Below are 13,042 nucleotides of genomic sequence, written 5' to 3'. Positions count from 1 at the left end.
GGTACAAGGTTTTAAATAGAAAGGATAAGTAGATTTCCAGATCTATTGCACAGCAGGATGACTATAGTCAACTATAAAGTATTATGTATTTCTTTTTTTTTTCTTTTCTTTTTTTTTTTTTTTTGAGACGGAGTTTCGCTCTTGTTGCCCAGCCTGGAGTGCAATGGCATGATCTCGGCTCATGGTAACCTCCGCCTCCTGGGTTTAATCGATTCTCCTGCCATAGCCTCCCGAGTAGCTGGAATTATAGGCATGCACCACCACGCCTGGCTAATTTTGTATTTTTAGTAGAGCCGGGCTTTCTCCACGTTGGTCAGGCTGAGTCTTGAACTCCCAACCTCAGGTGATCCACCTGCCCACCTTGGCCTCTCAAAGTGCTGGGATTACAGGCATGAGCCATGGTGCCTGGCCAAGTACTGTATTTCAAAATAACTAAATTTCAAATGTACCACCACAAAAAAGATTAGTAAGCAAGTTGATAGATACGTTATTAAACTTGACTTATATTATTATATTATATGCATATATTGAAACATCACATTGTACCCCATAAATTATACAACTCTGATTTGCCAATCAAAAGTACTATTACTACTGGGTTTTTTTAAAATGAGAGAAACTTTAAGAAATTGCACCAGAGAAAAAAGTGTTCGTTCACCTTAAAATTTCAGAAAACATACACATTTTATTTCAAATAGCATGTTCAGTTAGTGATGTAAGTAGTAAACTTCTTTTTTTTTTTTTTTTGAGACAGAGTCTCGCTCTGTCGCCCAGGCTGGAGTGCAGTGGCACGATCTCAGCTCACTGCAAGCTCCGCCTCCCGGGTTCACGCCATTCTCCTGCCTCAGCCTCCCGAGTAGCTGGGACTACAGGCGCCCGCCAACTCGCCCGGCTAGTTTTTTTGTATTTTTTAGTAGAGACGGGGTTTCACCGTGTTAGCCAGGATGGTCTCGATCTCCTAACCTCGTGATCCGCCCGTCTCGGCCTCCCAAAGTGCTGGGATTACAGGCTTGAGCCACCGCGCCCGGCCAGTAGTAAACTTTTAAAATTATGAATAGTCTGAACCAACAAAGTATGTTGATTTTTAATGTTCAAAATAATATAATAACTTAAAAGACAGACTGTAAACAACTGTTTGGAGTAAAACCTCTCTAAATTTGTAAATAATTTTTTTCACTTGTTAGAGAAAAAAAGTTATTTAAATATATATATGTAAAATACATTTAGGTCAGGTGCGGTGGCTCACGTCTGTAATCCCAGCACTTTGGGAGGCAGAAGCGGGTGGATAGCCTGAGGTCAGGAGTTTGAGAGCAGCCTGGCCAACATGGTGAAACCCTGTCTCTACCCAAAATACAGAAAATTAGCTGGGGTAGAGGTTGCAGTGTGCCGAGATCACACCTCTGCACTCCAGCCTGGATGACAGAGTGAGGCTCTGTCTCTAAATAAATAAATGAATAAATAAATTTAACCAAATAAACAAAAATCATAAGTTTATTAAACAAGCAATGAAACAATTTGCTTAATTATCTAACTATAAAACAGACACTCAGCATTTAAGTGGTTGTATATGTAGTGTTACTAGTGTCCTAGACAGCAGTTCTCAATGAGACATTTTTTCATAATATTTATATCCATGCTGTATGTGAATATATGGGAATTTGCCAAGGATAGTATTAGAAACTTTCAACTACTATTATAGCCCCAGATGGACAAATTAGAATGAATGTGGGTTACAAACCAGTGGTATGGCCGTCTTGTTTTCAGGCTTAACATTTGTCATGATCTACCAGAATGAAGAAATAAGAGCTAATACATTTCCTGTACACTAGTTAGGTACTGGGCATTTTTCTGGCACCTTTATTTGCATTAACTTTTTAAATTTTACCAAAACCCTAGGATTTAGACACTGTTATCCTTACTGTACAGCTGAAGAGCCATGCACAGAGAGGCAAAAAACTGTGTTTAGGTCATACAACCGGTAAGTGGCCGAACTGGGATGCAATCAGGAACAACCAAATACTGAGTTTCAATTTTAACCATTATGTTCAACCCTATTTCAACCAATGCTTGTTTTTATTCTTGACCTACATTTTGGCTTTAAATTTTTTTAATTTAATAGAAATGCATAGGAATTTAAAAACCACTTCTTTTTACCCATAGATAGTATTTACAACTTGATTTTTGGTTTAAAGTATTCATTACTGCCTGGGCACAGTAGCTCACACCTGTAATCCCAGCATTTTGGGAGGCAGAGGCGGGCAGATCACTTGAGGTCAGGAGTTTGAGACCAGCCTGGTCAACGTGGTAAAACCCCATCTACTAAAAACACAAAAAATTACCCGGGCATAGTGGCGGGCACCTGTAATCCCAGCTACCCAGGAGGCTGAGGCAGAATTGCTTGAGCCCGGGAGGTGGAGACTGCAGTGAGCTGAGATTCCGCCACTGCACTCCAGCCTCGAAAACAAAGCGAGACTCCATCTCAAAAAAAAAAAAAAAAAAAAAAAAGAAACAAAGAAAAAAAAAGTACTCATTGCTAAGCTTAGTACGCTTTGGTAAACGGATACTAACAATGGTTTTCCTCTCATGATTTCTAGGAGCCACCAATTTCACTTTTGAAATATATTGAATTTTTATATTAAAAGCAAGAATGAGCCTATTATTATATAGAATATCTGTGGTATCCATGTACATTATTATATATTGAATGGTCTACAGTTTCTGAAAATTTCAGAAAGAGTATAGCTTTTTTTGATTGAATAATTTAAGAATATTAAGTCTTCACAGTGAATAGATTGAAATTACTGATTAGTCACTTATAATGTGGCATTAAATGTTATTTAATAAATACGTGAAGCTTTTAAAACTCATTTTAACAACTTATTTCTATTGCTATTTCACTTTTATTAGAAAGAAATATTAACATTTACATTACTTACAGGCCTATGAATTTTATTCAAATCTAAAAATAGTGCTAATTTTAGGAGATCTGTATGATTAGTATTACAAAGAGCCTTTCCTTTATTTACACGTAGAAGATAAATAACTGCTTTCCAGGAAACACAAAGAAGCAAATTTGATTCACAATTAAGCGCTCTTAATATTAGTAATTCATCTAGTAATACTATCATCTAGATGAAACTTTTAGATATCTGCATTTTCAAGTTGTTTAACATGTAACAATTCAGAAACTAGTTTTTATGAACTATAATTAACTAAAAATATAAAGTTATCAATTTTTTCCAGTTTTGAAATACTGTCATTATTCCAGTTGACATAACATTAAATTTCAGAATCTGTGGCTGTTGAAACTAGAAAGTCATGGTTGACTCTGCTTTACTTGCTGTCTTCTTATTTCACACAAACACAGCAGCCAAAAGATCAGAAATGTTACACATTTACTGTAAACACAGCAGTAGCTTTCTAGGGAGAATATGTATGTGTGAGCATGTTAACTTGAAATTCACGGCATCTTTTGTTGAAGTATAGATTTCTATATGAAAAACAATGGGCTGGGTGCAGTGGCTCATGCCTGTAATCCCAGCACTCTGGGAAGCCAAGGCGATGGATCACCTGACGTCAGAAGTTCGAGACCAGCCTGAGCAACATGGTGAAACCCCAGCTCTACTAAAAATACAAAACTTAGCTGGGTGTGGTGGCAAGCACCTGTAATCCTAGCTACTCGGGAGGCTGATGCAGGAGAATCACTTGAACCCAGAAGGCGGAGGCTGCAGTGAGCCAAGATCGTGTCATTGCACTCCAGCCTGGCCAACAAGACCAAAGTCCCATCTCAAAACAAGAAAAAAGAAAAAGAATGAAGCACATATAGAATCAAAAAAAATTCTAAAAATTCCTTCTGACCCATTATTTTTTCCTGAGAATGATTGTGATGGAATGGTTGCAGCAGTGTGCTTTTAACACACAATCTCTGTTTCATCATTCTTTGGCTATGGTCATAAGACTTCTATGCTTTTTTTTAAGAAAAATATTTTCTTTCGTTAACTCAGTAATTTAGCATGATCTTCACAGCCTCAAATTTTAAAAAATGGTTCATTCTTTTAAAAAAAAGAAAAGTGATTAAATCACCTATCTCAAAAGAGTAACAAATTAGTCTAGTGTATAGGTAATACATAAAAAATATAGATGTAGAGTCTTTTTTCTGTTATACATTAAGTTCTAGGGTACATGTGCACAATGTGCAGATTTGTTACATATGTATACATATGCCATGTTGGTGTGCTGCACCCATTAAACTCGTCATTTATATTAGGTATATCTCCTAATGCTGTCCCTCCCCCTTACCCCCACCCCACGACGGGCCCCAGTGTGTGATGTTCCCCACTCTGTGTCCAGGTGTTCTCATTGTTCAATTCCCACCTATGAGTGAGAACATGCAGTGTTTGGTTTTCTGTCCCTACGATAGTTTGCTCAGAATGATGGTTTCTGGCTTAATCCATGTCCCTACAAAGGACATGAACTCATCCTTTTTTATGGCTGCATAGTATTTTATGGTATATATCTGCCACATTTTCTTAATCTAGTCTATCATTGATGGACATTTGGGTTGGTTCCAAGTCTTTGCTATTGTGAATAGTGCCGCAATAAACATACGTGTGCATGTGTCTTTACAGCAGCATGATTTATAATCCTTTGGGTATATACCCAGTAATGGGATGGCTGGGTCAAATGGTATTTCTAGTTCTCGATCCTTGAGGAATTGCCACACTGTCTTCCACAATGGTTGAACTAGTTTACAGTCCCACCAACAGTGTAAAAGTATCCCTATTTCTCCACATCCTCTGCAGCACCTGTTGTTTCCTGACTTTTTAATGGTTGCGATTCTAACTGGTGCAAGATGGTGTCTCATTGTGATTTTGATTTGCATTTCTCTGATGGCCAGTGATGATGAGCATTTTGTCATGTGTCTGTTGGCTGCATAAATGTCTTCTTTTGAGAAGTGTCTGTTCATATCCCTTGCCCACTTTTTGATGGGGTTGATTTTTTTCTTGTAAATTTGTTTAAGTTCTTTGTAGACTCTGGATATTAGCTCTTTGTCAGATGGGTAGATTGTAAAAATTTTCTCCCATTCTGTAGATTGTCTGTTCACTCTGATGGTAGTTTCTTTTGCTGTGCAGAAGCTCTTTAGTTTAATTAGATCCCACTTGTCAATTTTGGCTTTTGTTGCCATTACTTTTGGTGTTTTAGTCATGAAGTCTTTGCCCATGCCTATGTCTGAATGGTATTGCCTAAGTTTTTTTTCTAGGGTTTTTATGGTTTTAGGTCTAACATTTAAGTATTTAATCCATCTTGAATTAATTTTTGTTTAAGGTGTAAGGAAAGGATTCAGTTTCAGCTTTCTACATATGGCTAGCCAGTTTTCCCAGCACCATTTACTAAATAGGGAATCCTTTCCCCATTTCTTGTTTTTGTCAGGTTTGTCAAAGATCAGATGGTTGTAGATGTGTGGTATTATTTCTGAGGTCTCTGTTCTGTTCCATTGGTCTATATCTCTGTTTTGGTTACTGTAGACTTGTAGTATAGTTTGAAGTCAGGTAGTGTGATACCTCCAGCTTTGTTCTTTTGGCTTAGGATTGTCTTGGCAATGCGGGCTCTTTTTTGGTTCCATATGAACTTTAAAGTAGGTTTTTTTTTTTTTTTTTTTTTTCCAATTCTGTGAAGAAAGTCATTGGTAGCTTGATGGGGATGGCATTGAATCTATAAATTACCTTGGGCTGTATGGCCATTTTCACGATATTGATTCTTCCTATCCATGAGCATGGAATGTCTTCCATTTGTTTGTGTCCTCTTTTATTTTGTTAAGCAGTGGTTTGTAGTTCTCCTTGAAGAGGTCCTTCACATCCCTTGTAAGTTGGATTCCTAGGTATTTCATTCTCTTTGAAGCAATTGTGAATGGGAATTCACTCATGATTTTGCTGTTTGTCTGTTACTGGTGTATAGGAATGCTTGTGATTTCTGCACATTGATTTTCTATCCTGAGATTTTGCTGAAGTTGCTTATCAGTTTAAGGAGATTTGGGGCTGAGACAATGGGGTTTTCTAAATATACAATCATGTCATCTGCAAACAGGGACAATTTGACTTCCTCTTTTCCTAACTGAATACTCTTTATTTATTTCTCCTGCCTGATTGCCCTGGCCAGAACTTCCAACACCATGTTGAATAGGAGTGGTGAGAGAGGGCATCCCTGTCTTGTGCCAGTTTTCAAAGGGAATGCTTCCAGTTTTTGCCCATTCAGCATGATATTGACTGTGGGTTTGTCATAAAGTTATTACTTTGATACATTGCAAGGGCCTTTGAAAACAGTATGCTGAGAATAGATAGGGCTCAAAGACAGTATCTCCAATTGAACTTTTAATAACTCCCGTAGGCGCCAAGAAGGCGGGCAGATAAGGAAGAGCATAGAAACAAAGAACTGAGTAGAAGTTTACATCTGGGAAAAGAAAGTTTGTTTTGCATTGCATTCTTTCTGCTGACGTGGGGTTTATGGAGTATAAATAAAGTGAGGCGGAGGCTCTGAGTGCGGCCGCCATGTTCTCTGTGTGTCTTTGTCTTTTGTGTGTTCTTTCATTCTCCACCACCCCCGGCACGGACCCCAACAAGTGGCGCAGCGAGCAGGGTCGCATGGGTGAGTAGGGGAGAACAAGAAGGGGAACCCCCTAGGAGCGGGTAAGGCTCGGATATTGTTAAGGGGAACCTTCTTAAGCTTTCATTATGGGAATTCCATCTCTCTGGCCTCAGAATATTTACAGCTGTTTCAAAGACTGTTGCTGTCTATAGGAGTAGAAGTAAAAGAAAAAGACTTTGAAGCGATTGTTTGCCCATGTTGAACAACATTGTTACTGGTTTCAGTATCAGACTAAAGTGCAGCTGAATCAGAGAAAATGGTTACAGGTAGTAAAAGCTCTGCTTAGAGCTCTCCAGTTAGGGGATATTATGCCTCTAAAATTGTGGACCTTGTGTAACTCTATCACTCAGACATTAGAGTTACTTGAGACTGATTCAGAGTGTGGTAATGTAGCCACAGGAACAAAGGTATCTGAGGACTTGGGAAAAAATAAATCTGAAATGGAGCCCATTTGTGCCAGGGTAACAAAAGGGGGAGAAGAGAAAAAGCCAGCTCTTCCTTCTTCTAAGGGAAATTCTGACATGCAGTGTATTATGGAAATGCTTCAACAAATATTACAGATACATTCTTCTAATTACCTTTGCGAGCTTTCCCTGTTTCTTTTCCTTCTGCCCTGTTAAAAGAGGATTTTCCAGTGCCTCCAACCCCCTGGCTTCCTTATCTTTACCTTTGTTTGGCAAAGTTTTCTCAGTGCCTTGCCTGCCGTTGGGGGAGGGAGAAAAGGAAAAGATAAAAAAATGTAAGGAGCTGGATCTGTTTCCAATTATTTGTGCTTCTTTTGCTCCTAATGCTCAGTTTTCAAATGGTGGCAATAATGTCCAATTTAATGCCTTACAAATTAAATTTTTAAAAGAAATGAAAGCTGCCATTTCTAACTATGGACCTCTATCCTTGGTCTTCTTGATATTTTTTCATCAGAAAATTTGATAATTCCTATAGACTGGAAGACTCTGGGGAAGGCTTTTCTTGATCGTTCTCAGTAGTTACAATTGCACAGCTGGTAAATGAACAAGGCGCATGTACAGGCTAGAAAAAATGTTATGTGTGATCCCCCAGGAGCCACTGAGGAACAACTCACAGGCATGGGCCAATATGCTACTCTTAATGCTCAGGCTGGTCTAGATGATGTTGCCCTTACTCAAATCAAGACTTTGTTTTTAAGGGCCTAAAATAAGGTAGAGATAACAGGAAAATCTTCCCTTTCCTCTGTGAAGATTTTACAGGGCACAAATGAACCATATCTAGATTTCGTAGCCCGTCCTCAGGATACTGTCTTGAAAATTGTGGGTGCTGACCTTGCTTCAAAAATTTTGTTACAAACATTGTCTTTTAAAAATGCTAATGTTGACTATCAAAAATTGTTAAAATCGTTAAAGGCCAATGGGGCCAATTTAGATAAATATATTAAAACTTGTGTTAGTGTTGGAGGGGCTATTTATAATGCTCAATTATTTGCTGGAGCTTTGTCTAAAGCCTTAAAAGGCAATAACAAACAAGGTGTTTGCTTTCAGTGTGGTAAACCTAGACATTTCAAAAAAGAATGTCATAAAAATTGAACACTTTTATCCTTCAAGGCAGAAAGCTGCCTTCAGAGGTGTACAAATGTTGTGGTAAAGGTCGACCTTGGACAAATAAATGTCGTTCCAAAACTGATAAAAGTGGAAATTTACTGTCTCCTCTCCTGGGAAACGGGAGCCGGGGCCCACAGGCTTGGGGCCCCAACAATTTATGTCACCAAGTCTGAAAGTGTAGTTGGTTTATCAGTCTTTACAAATGAGAAATATAAGAAAGGAAAAGAATGCACAAACTAACTGGGTTTCTTGTAATAAATCACTAAACTAGTCAAAGGACCAAAAAATACAAGATCAGCGTGACTCTGAGGGATGTGAGATTATGGTTCTGCACCTGTTACATTAAAGAGCTAAAATAAATAGACGTAATATTAACAATAATGACAGTAATAATAGCTATAGTATACTGAGTACTTACTATGTGTCCACTACTGTGAAAAAATCTTCACTTGCATTTAGTTCTTCCAACATTCCTTTAAGACTGACAAATTTTATAATTATTACCATTTTGTAGACAGGAAAACAGAGTTAAGACAGTTTTATAAATGTATCCAAGGTCATACAGCTATTATATTTTGAAAATATGACTTTCTGTCCCCAGAGCTTACATGCTTAACCCTTTCCTCTAGACTGCTCTATAAAGTACAAAAATGGTAGTCACTCTCCTTGGAATAATCGGAGGAAAGAAAAATCAGTAACTAAGTAAAAGTTGTATCTCAGCACCAGATCCAATCCCAATTTCAAGTATCCATTTAGCCTTGGATAGCATCACCGTGTTTTGAAAACCAAAATCCGTTGAGTATTTTGTGGTCCACCATCTTTTACAAAGCAGATACTCTATTGAATAGTAAGCTACGAACTGAATTTCTGCACCTGTAATCACTTTATTTGTTTACAAATATTTGTTATTGACTGAACCTGCATACAATACCCAGTGAGCAATGGCCTACAACATCAAGGAATAAATTCAAGTCCTCCTTAAGGATCCCACACCTTACCCCAGTTTCTCAGCTTTATGCGGCAACTAAGTAGAGCGCCGCTGCTGACTTAGCTATTACTCAGCCTTGTCCGGAGCTGCACGCCCCGGCCATAGCGAATAACAATTAACGATTAAACGCCTGAGCTCTATTCATTTCCACCTTCTACCTCCTCCCTGTATTTGCCTTTTCTCTTTTGTATCAATACCTCATTAAAGATGGCGCTCTTCCTGCTTCTTCTTCACTCACTTTTCCCGCGCGCGTGAAAATTGTTACTTAGTTGTTACTTAACAGCGCAGGCGCAACATGACGTTCGACCGGAGAAACCGAAACCAACCTGGCCACACCCTCGGCAATGAGATCATTTCCGCCTTAGCCCAACCCCTTCCCCTCCAAGTGTATATAAGGCAGTGCATTACCGCCATTAAACGAGACTTGATCAGAGCACTGTCTTGTCTCCATTTCTCGTGTCTCTTGTTCCCCAAATTCCCACCCCCTCCTCCAGGGCCTGCTCTGTCGATCCCGCGGGCCGGGATAAGCCTTATACTTTGTCTCCTAATAGAGGAGTATATAAATTAGCTATTAGAGTGTGTGGCCCTTTGCCAAAAGGACATGATGTTACTAATAAAATTCTTATTATGGTTCAAGTCTCACAATTTATATGCCTAGAGGCAGGGAAACATATTCTCAATAGGGAGGGTTTGGTAGCACAGAAAATAACTGTTTTTTGGGAAACTTTAGTTTCTAATTAAAAGCCCTTATGTTCATTGCACATTAATGAAATAGTTTTTAAAGAGTTAATTGATACGGGGGTGAATATGTCTATTATTTGTTTAAATTAGTGGCCTATACAATGGGAAAAAAGACAAGTTTCAGTTATACTCACTGGCTTGGGTGCTGCTTCTGTGGTTTATCAAGACGCAGAACCTTTAACCTGTGTCGGTCCTAAAGGTCAACAAGGTCAAGTGTTTTTTTTATATTGTTCCTATCAATATTAATTTTTGGGAACAAGATCTTTCACAACAATTTGCTGCTTTTTTAAACATTCCTCATATTTTCTCAGCTGCCAAAAATATGATGTTCAAAATGGGCTACAATCCTTTAAACTCATAGCCACCACTCCTATTTAGGTGAAACAGTGACCATTATCTAAAGAAATACTTAGGACTCTAAAAGAGTAATCAAAAAACAAATGGCCGAGAGGAATATAAAGCCACGTATTTCTGCATGGAATTCCCGTCTTTGTCTTGTCTTAAAACTATAAATGTTTACATTCAACCTAAGGAAAAGTTTACAGCCTGGTCTTCCTAATCCTGCCCTTATCCCACAAAGTTAAAAATTAATGGTCATAGATCTCAAAAATTGTTTTTTCTCTATTCCATTACAACCTCAAGATTGTAAAAAGTTTGCCTTTATTATTCCTAAATATAATAATGGACAACCCATTCAAAAATATCAGTAAAAGCTTCTTCCCCAGGGTATACTTAATAGCCCTACTATATGTCAAAAATTCGTACATAGGACTTTAAATCCTGTAAAAAATCAGTTTCCAACTGTGTTAATTTATCATTGCATGGATATTCTCTGTCCCTGTTTCTAATAATTCTCAGCCACTTTCTCGATATCAATGGAAAGTTTTACCTCAAGGTATGTTAAACAGCCCTACCTTATGTCAAGAATTTGTCCTTTTGCATCATTACAAACTCAGCTTTCTTTCTATTCACTTAATATTGCCCCAGAAAAAATTCAACTGGATTTTCCTATTCAATATTTAGGTTATACCTTAGGAGCACAAAATATTCGACCTCAAAAAACTCAAACTCGACGTGATCATTTCAAAACATTAAATGACTTTCAAAAGATGCGTCCTGTTTTAGGAATATAATATCTTTTTTCTATTCTAGAAGGAGACAGTCAGTTGGACAACTCATGCCATTTAACTCCTTTGGCTTTACAGGAACTCCAGCTTGTAGAAGAGCAACTTCAAAAGGCCCATTTATATTATCTCCTTCCCAATGTTCCCCTTTCCTTTTGTTTATTTCATACTTTACATTCTCCCACAGGAATGATTCATCAAACTAATCGGCCACTAGAATGGATCTTTTTGTCCAATAAAATATCTAAACGCTTGGCTACTTATATCGATCATTTAGCTAAACTGATCATCAGAGGACGACGTCGTCGACAACTTTGGGGAGGAGATCCTTCCTTAATTATCTCTCAATTCACTCATAATCAGATTACTTATCTTCTTGCAACTTCTGATTCTTGACAAGTTGCTTGTGCTTCATTTGTTGGTCAATTTTCTACCCAATATCCTAAGTCTCTGATCTTTTCATTTTTTAGACAACATTCTGTGTTGCCTTTCTCACCAATTTCTATATTTCCTGTTCAAGGTCCTACCTTTTTTACTGATGCTAGTAGCAATGGTAAGGCTGGATATTGGAGTGTTCATCAATCTCGAGTTACAGTTTATCCTTATCCCTCGGTGCAACAGGAAGAATTGTTTACTATTTTCATGGTCTTACTTGATTTCCCTACTACTAGTTGTAACATTATTAGTAATTCTTAATACGCCGTTTATATTACTTCTTATATTTCTCAGGCCACTTTACTTCTTTGTGCTACTTCTTCTCTTCAGAAACTCTTTTCTTTGTTATCCTCTACTTTGAGCCAACGTCGAGCTCCTTTATTCATCACTCATCTTCGTTCTCATTCTCAACTTTCTGAACCATTAGTTCATGGTAATACTCAGATTGATTTGCTTTTAATCGGCCACCTACATGCTGCAGAACAAAAATATACTCTACATCACACTAATAGTTCTGGCCTTCAACGACGGTTTCATTTAACTCATAAACAAGCTCGTTCTCTTATTCGAGCTTGTCCTTCCTGTGCTCCTTTGAGCATTCCATCCTTCCATCCTGGGGTTAATCCACGAGATGTCCCTTCTTTTGGACGATTAAAATATGTTCATCATACCATTGATACCTTTTCTCATTTCTGTTATTACTCATCTCTTAGCTTGTTTCACCATCATGGGCATTCCTGTTATACTTAAAACTAATAATGCCCCTGCCTATGTCTCTTGTAAATTACAAGTTTTCTTACAGCACTACAATATTCAACATGTCACTGGTATCCCGGGCAACAGTCAAGGTCAAGCCATCATTAAGCGCGCAAATTTAACCTTAAAAACTTAACTGTTAAAAAAAAACAAACAAAACAAAAAACAAAAAAAAAAAAAAGGGGGAAATGAGCCCCTCAAAAAACTAGATTTTGAAGGTTCTTTTTACTTTAATTTTTTTGATTTTGAAGGTTCTTTTTACTTTAATTTTTTTTGAATCAATGGAGACAATTGCAAGACTCCGCTGTTGTAACCCATCTTTCCTCACCTCTCTCGGTGATAGTCCCCACTGACAATTTAAAGATTTGGTATCCTAATGAAGAAGGTAAGTATGTTCAAGGGCAAGTTCTAAAACAGGGACGGGGCTATGCTCTTGTCCTTACAGGGAGCGGACCTGAGTGGTTTCCTACAAGATTATTGAAACCCTGTTGAAAAGAAAACTGGATTCAGCATGCATTTCTTCCATTGTTGGATGTGCCTCGGCGGGGGACTTATTTCCCTTAGTGAGGCTTTATATGAATATTGGACTTATATTCCCTTTCCACCCTTGTATCAGGGAGTCGCCTGGGGGGAGGCGGAAATTAAGGTTTTCACCAATGACACTATTTGGATGCCGTCCCCCTATATGGACAAGGACAACACAGAATGGGAAACGGGAATCATAAACAGCACATACCAATTTGGAGTGGAAGGACTTCCAATATGCATGGGAAATAGTCCTCATT

The 13,042-nt window shown here is 38.1% G+C and overlaps 1 long non-coding RNA gene across 1 annotated transcript in view; it reads left to right on the top strand.

Annotated features, from left to right (window-relative positions):
• LOC105464257 (uncharacterized) overlaps positions 1-9,727 on the top strand; it is a 48,119-nt gene extending 38,392 nt beyond the window's left edge. The window contains exon 4 of the long non-coding RNA XR_976744.2: positions 9,696-9,727. This is a non-coding gene — a long non-coding RNA (uncharacterized lncRNA). The remainder of the gene's footprint in view (positions 1-9,695) is intronic.
• The last annotated feature ends 3,315 nt before the right edge of the window (positions 9,728-13,042 follow it).

The sequence above is a fragment of the Macaca nemestrina genome, chromosome 20 (assembly GCF_043159975.1).
Source record: "Macaca nemestrina isolate mMacNem1 chromosome 20, mMacNem.hap1, whole genome shotgun sequence".
In the NCBI taxonomy this organism is placed as follows: Eukaryota; Metazoa; Chordata; class Mammalia; order Primates; family Cercopithecidae; genus Macaca; species Macaca nemestrina.
The sequence above is the reverse complement of the archived record's forward strand: the minus strand, read 5'-3'. Positions and strand labels throughout refer to the sequence as shown.